The following is a 6,750-nucleotide window of genomic DNA, read 5'->3' on the forward strand; positions in this document are numbered from 1 at the left end:
TTATCCCGTTTTAACTAGTTTCAAGTGTGATTTGGAGCTGAAGATCATGATCCAAAGAATGCAGTGCATCTCTGAGCTCCAGCAGTTTTTGCTTGTGAGGTTTACATGCCACTGCCACCCTTGCTAATTATGAACTGAGATTCATTTTCTGATGCTTTTTGCTCATAGGTTATATACAGTTATTCTTCAGCTCCGTAATTGTAAAATATGTTAGATGATTTTTTGGTACTAAAGCCAGGGTTATCATTGCACATGCAAGAAGAGGTTTTGAAATTGGATTATGCATTATGTGTGTGCGTATCCGTTTCTTTTGTTTTTCCATACCCCAGATTACAAACCTGCCATGATTTGTCTTGTGCGGGACTCTTCCACACTTGAGAAAGTGAGAGTTGTCCATATGTTAAATCTGTAGAGTTAGCAAGTGACCTTTTGTCTTTCATCAAAAGCACTTGACCTGCAGCAGTGTGGCCTCACCAATGAAGGAGCAAAGGCTTTACTAAAGGCCCTTGAAACCAACAGAACTCTGCTCGTTCTGGGTATAAAAAAAATCTACTTGTTGGTATGTGGTCACTTTATTTTAATTGATTAAAACATAGCAAAACAAAAGGAATTTGCTCATGTACTGACAGTTTTTAAAATTTCCTGTGTTTAACTTTCCTCATCATATACAGTTGGCCCTTGAACAAAGTGAGGTTAGGGGTGCCGACCCCTACGCATTTGAAAATCTGGGTATAAGTTTACAGTCAGTGGTTCCGCATCTGTGGATTCAACCTACCTTGGATCGTGTAGGACGATAGTACGTATTTATTGAAAAATATCCGTGTGTCAGCGGACCCGCGAGATTCAAACCCATGTTGTTCAAGAGTCAACTGTACTTTTCTAGTGTTGCACTTCCCTTATGTTTTTACCACATAATGTACTAATTACAGTGAATTATACTTGTAAATTGTTCTTATCTCTACTCTGAATAGAAGTGAACCTAGATACTAAGCCTGCTTCCACCAAGAGCATTATTTCTTTCTTGTGCAACCTCTGGATTCTTGCAAGGAGTACTTTATCCATTTGTCAGTTTCACAAGTAATTTTTTAATACCTCTGTGTGCCAGATACGGGTCAGGCACTAGGGATAAAGCAGTGAACCAGACAGACAGAAGTCTTTCCCTCATGGAACTTACATTCTAGTGAAGGAGTTCAGATAGAAATGAGTAAACAGATAAGTAATATAATGTTAGATAGTAGGAAGTGCAAAAGTAATGTAAGGAGATTGGGGGGGCAGGTAGGACTCCATTGTATAGGTTTGTTAGGGGACAGCTTCACTGGAGAAGTGGCATTTGAATGGAGACCTGAATGAAGAGAGGAGCAAGCCATGGAAGATCTGGGGTAAGCACATTCCAGGATAAGGAGGCCATGAGTATGCAGGCGTGTAGGTGGGTGGAGTATTTAAGGAAAAGCAAGGAGGCCAACCTGGCTAGAGTACTGAGTGAAGAAGAGTGTGGTATGACATGAGGTCAAGGTGCTAGCCAGGGGTCTGATCTTGTAAAGTCTTGAAGGCCAGAGTAAAGATGTGGATTATTCTAAATGAGTAGAGGATTTTGAAGTGGAAAAAGGCATGATCAAAATAGTATCTGAATAAGGTGACCTGGTATAGAGGATGGACTTGGAGGGATAAAGAAGAGAAGAGAAACAGGGAGACAAGTTAGGAGACTATCACAGTGGTCCAAATAAGAGATGTTTATGGCTTAGCTTAGGTTGGAAGTTTGGAGCAAGTGAAAAGTGGTTGAATTCAGGTTGTGTTTTGAGAGTGTAGCTAACAAGACTTGTAGATAGATTAGATGTGAGGTACGAAGGAAATAGTAACAAGGAGACAAGTCGTTGTTTATGTGTGCAACTGGGTGGTATCACTTAGAAGAAGGGGGCTGATGGGAGGAACAGCTTTTGAGGGAATATCAGGGAATATCAGGACTTTGGTTTGCTATCTTAGATGCCCTTTAGGTATCTAAGTGTCTGGACAGTGCTCAGACTGTACTTTCTATCCAGAGGTATCCAAAGCCACTTTAGATGCAAAATGGTTAAAGTTGACCTTTGCTGCTGCCAAAATAATAGCTACTGGGGGCAGTCTGCCAGATGGCATCTTAGGTTTTTGAGGAAGAAATTAGAATGCACAAAGGGGGAAATAAGTGTATAATTACATAATATAGATTTCATATTTAATTTTATGGGAAAAGGAATAATTAGTTGGCTTTTGGTTTTAAAAGGTAATAGCCACTCATTGGGAAATAATTACTCTAATTTCCATTTATTTTACTTTAGATCATTCTGTGATGAAGGCAGTTACCAAAAAAGGTCTCCAGAATGGAAGGAGTGCCAGGTCAGAGGTATATAACGGGTTTTAGTCCTCTCAGAAGAATTTCTCTTTAATGGCTTGTTTTTCTTTCTCTCTTAAAAGAAAATTATCAAGATACTTTCTGCCATCTTAAAACTAAGTTTTTAGTCACATGAAATGGCTTTTCTGTTTTTGAAACTATTGTGTGATGCTTTAATTTAGGTTCCCAGAAATGCAGATTGAAAACCTTTTATAAACTTAAAGTATCTTAATTTCCAATGAATATCAAACCCTCACAAATTACCTGTAACTGAAATGGCATATGTATCATTTCTCTCTCAGTACCAGTGGATAACTTCTCCATCGTGAAGGAACCATCCAAAGCTGCTAGACAGAAGAAGAGAACTCTAATTTTGGGAAGTGGTTGAAAAGGAAAAGCTACTATTACAATTGGTAACTCTTTCTTGTTTTGAATGCTACTAGAACTTATACCCCTTATGTTTTCCGGTGTGCTAAAATTAAAACAGCCAGTATTAACCACAGGCATAGTAGGAGGCCTATAATTATTTTGATACTTAAAGTTGACCTTTGCTGCTGCCAAAGTAATAGCCACTGGGGGCAGTCTGCCAGATGGAATCTTAGGTTTTTGAGGAAGAAATTAGAATACACAAAGGGGGAAATAAGTGTATAATTACATAATATAGATTTCATATTTAATTTTATGGGAAAAGGAATAATTAGTTGGCTTTTGGTTTTAAAAGGTAATAGCCACTCATTGGGTAATAATTACTCTAATTTCCATTTATTTTACTTTAGATCATTCTGTGATGAAAGCAGTTATCAAAAAAGGTCTCCAGAATGGAAGGGGTGCCAGGTCAGAGGTATATAACGGGTTTTAGTCCTCTCAGAAGAATTTCTCTTTAATGGCTTGTTTTTCTTTCTTTCTTAAAAGAAAATTATCAAGGTACTTTCTGCCATCTTAAAACTAAGTTTTTAGTCACATGAAATGGCTTTTCTGTTTTTGAAACTATTGTGTGATGCTTTAATTTAGGTTCCCAGAAATGCAGATTGAAAACCTTTTATTAACTTAAAGTATCTTAATTTCTAATGAATATCAAACCCTCACAAATTACCTGTAACTGAAATGGCATATTTATCATTTCTCTCTCAGTACCAGTGGATAACTTCTCCATCGTGAAGGAACCATCCAAAGCTGCTAGATAGAAGAAGAGAACTCTAATTTTGGGAAGTGGTTGAAAAGGAAAAGCTACTATTACAATTGGTAACTCTTTCTTGTTTTGAATGCTACTAGAACTTATACCCCTTATGTTTTCCGGTGTGCTAAAATTGAAACAGCCAGTATTAACCACAGGCATAGTAGGAGGCCTATAATTATTTTGATACTTATGGGAATTTATAGGATATAAATATAATAAATGAATTTAAAGAGATGTTACTATTAACCAAGCTTATTGTTTGGATCTCATAAAAAGTTCGTTATTTTGAAAATATTTCCTGGTTGATGATTACTTCTTATACTTTGCAATTGAAATTTGGGGTGCACTTTGATGATAACTTTAGTAGTGGTGCTTTTGAGGAATGATTTTTTTTATATGAAGAATTACCATTTGTGCTATAAGAAACAAAATTTCTTCCCAGTTCCAATCTTCCCATTGTTCCCTGCTTCTTTCTTAGAAATTCTTAGCTAAATTTTTGAATCAAGTAATGTCTTGTTTCTCTCAATGATAAAAAAAACTTAAAATATGTATTATCCTTATAAAGGACTTAAACACACAAGTTTACTGACCTAGATGGAACATTTTAGAAAAACATGTTCTAAATGTTTACTGTAATGTATATTTAAATTTCCAAATGATAGTTAACCCAGGATTTTACAACTAAGCCTATAATTTTGTTACCAAATGGATCAAAAAACTTTTAAAACCCTTTAACAATCAATGGTATAAGTTTCACATTCTCCTGAATATATAAGTTTGGTATACTTCACTTCTACTGATAACGTTTGTATTGTTTCTAAGAGACCTTAACTTTTTATTTTCTGGAACATATTATCGTTATTCACAAATTGTCGTTTGTTTTTTTTTTTGGAGCAGCATTTGTGAAACCAAATCTAATATGAAACTGACTCTTTCTTGTGAGTAAATTTGAATTTTGAAACAGTAAAACAATAAGGTTTAATATAAAGCAAAATAAATTTTTTATGTTTATGATCAGCCAATTTCCCAGAAAAAGTTTTGTGGTGACTTGAGTTCTATACCAGATATACTAAAATCACCAATGGACAACACATCTTTTATTCAGGTGCGCTCTGAAAGTTTTAAAAATTTGTTGACTTAATATCGCCGAACTGTCCACTTTAAAATGGTTAAAATGATAAATATTCTGTTTTGTGTATTTTACCACAATTTTTTTAAATGTGTTGTTTCAAAATTTTTAGGTTTTATACAGGTATTGTATTAGCATAACAATGAAAAATTTAAAAGAGCATCCCTAATCTCATTATCCTATCAAGCCTTGTTTACATTTTTATTTTTTCTTCCTGTTGTCTATAAACATTATTCCACATAGCTTCAATATAATTTGCCATTCTTATCTTTTCATACTAAATTTAAAATTTATGATTCAGTTATACTTTTTAACATTGTATTCAGAAGGTTTCATTGAGTTGGTCAATATTTAAATTGGTGAAAAATTGGAAATAACCTAAAATAAACTATTGTAAACATCTTCATAAATACAGCTTTTTTTCCTACACAAAGATTTATGATTCTCCATTAAGAAGTTGATTCTCCATTAGTCAACTTCCTTGGATAATAGTGTATTAAATAGAAGTGGATAAGAGTGTTTATGAAGTCAAAAAAAAGCTTATGATTTGTCTACCAATTGTTATTTCAAGACAGTGATTTTTTTTAACATCTTTATTTGAGTATAACTGTTTTACAATAGTGTGTTAGTTTCTCCTTTACAACAAAGTGAATCAGTTATACATATACATATGTTCCCATATCCCTTCCCTCTTGCGTCTCCCTCCCTCCCACCCTCCCTATCCCACCCCTCTCATGGCCACAAAGCACAGAGGTGATCTCCCTGTGCTATGCGGCAGCTTCCCACTAGCTATCTAATTTACATTTGGTAGTGCATATATGTCCCTGCCACTCTCTCACTTCGTCACAGCTTACCCTTCCCCCTCCCCACGTCCTCAAGTCCATGCTCTAGTAGGTCTGTGTTTTATTCCCATCCTACCACTAATCTCTTCATGACATTTTTTTTCTTAGATTACATATATATGTGTTAGCATACGGTATTTGTTTTTCTCCTTCTGACTTACTTCACTCTGTATGACAGACTCCAGGTCTATCCACCTCATTACAAATAACTCAGTTTCATTTCTTTTTATGGCTGAGTAATATTCCATTGTATATATGTGCCACATCTTCTTTATCCATTCATCTGTTGATGGACACTTAGGTTGCTTCCATGCCGTGACTGTCTTTAAATAAAAACCATTATTTCTCCTACTGGTTCCTTGGCTGCTGCTTCTGTTGTACAGATCTTCCTCAACTTACCATGGGGTTACGTCCCAGTAAACCCATGGTAAGTTGAAAATATCATAAATTGAAAATGCATTTAATACACCTGACGTGTCAAACATCACTGCTTAGCTTCACCTACATTCAGTGCACTCAGAACACCTAGGTTAGCCTATAGTTGGGCAAAATCATCTAATGCAAGGACTATTTTTTAATAAAGTGCTGACCATCTCGTGTAATTTATTGACTACTGTACTGACAAGCAGAGTGCTTGTCTGGGTCCGTGGTGGTTGCATCTATCCGCTGTCTCCTGGTGTGGTCGCGTGGCTGGTGGGGAGCTGGGGCTTTGCCACCCAGCATCAGGAGGAAGTGTCTTTCCCCATACGGTGGGCCCGAGGAAAGCTCAAAATTCAAAAGTCGAAGTAGTTTCTACTGAATGCGTATTGCTTTCGCATTACTGTAAAGTTAAAAAATCCTAAGTTGATTTTCTTACTCGTGAAAAGTATATTCAGTCACTCGGTAATACTGATTTCCGTTCAAGAACGCTATAGTCGAGTTGGAGAGAAAAGATGAACACACAGGAGGAGAGGCAAAGAATTTCCCCCTGAAAACTGGTTGGTATAGCGTGCTCTAGGATCTCAGAGGGAAAAGAATCAACAGAGGGTAGTCCTGGAGGGCTTTACGGAGGAGGTGGGAATTGAGCTTGTTCTTAGCGGATGGTTAGTATTGGAGCAGCTGGAGAGAACAGAGAGAGAGGGAAGGCGTTGAAGATGTGGAACAAGACGGATAAAGCGTGGAGGTGAGCAGAGAGCTGCGTGCTTGTGTAACAAACTAACACAGAACTGTGAAGCAGTTATACTCCAAGAAAGATCTATTA

General features: G+C 36.4%; 1 long non-coding RNA gene across 1 annotated transcript; it reads left to right on the forward strand.

Moving 5' to 3' along the window:
• Nucleotides 1-586: 586 nt before the first annotated feature.
• Nucleotides 587-2,897, forward strand: LOC102976663 (uncharacterized). The gene is made up of 3 exons (XR_002890899.3): nucleotides 587-1,379; nucleotides 2,310-2,374; nucleotides 2,665-2,897. It is a non-coding gene; the product is annotated as an uncharacterized lncRNA (long non-coding RNA).
• The last annotated feature ends 3,853 nt before the right edge of the window (nucleotides 2,898-6,750 follow it).

Source organism: Physeter macrocephalus, unplaced genomic scaffold, assembly GCF_002837175.3.
Source record: "Physeter macrocephalus isolate SW-GA unplaced genomic scaffold, ASM283717v5 random_1930, whole genome shotgun sequence".
NCBI classification, from domain to species: domain Eukaryota; kingdom Metazoa; phylum Chordata; class Mammalia; order Artiodactyla; family Physeteridae; genus Physeter; species Physeter macrocephalus.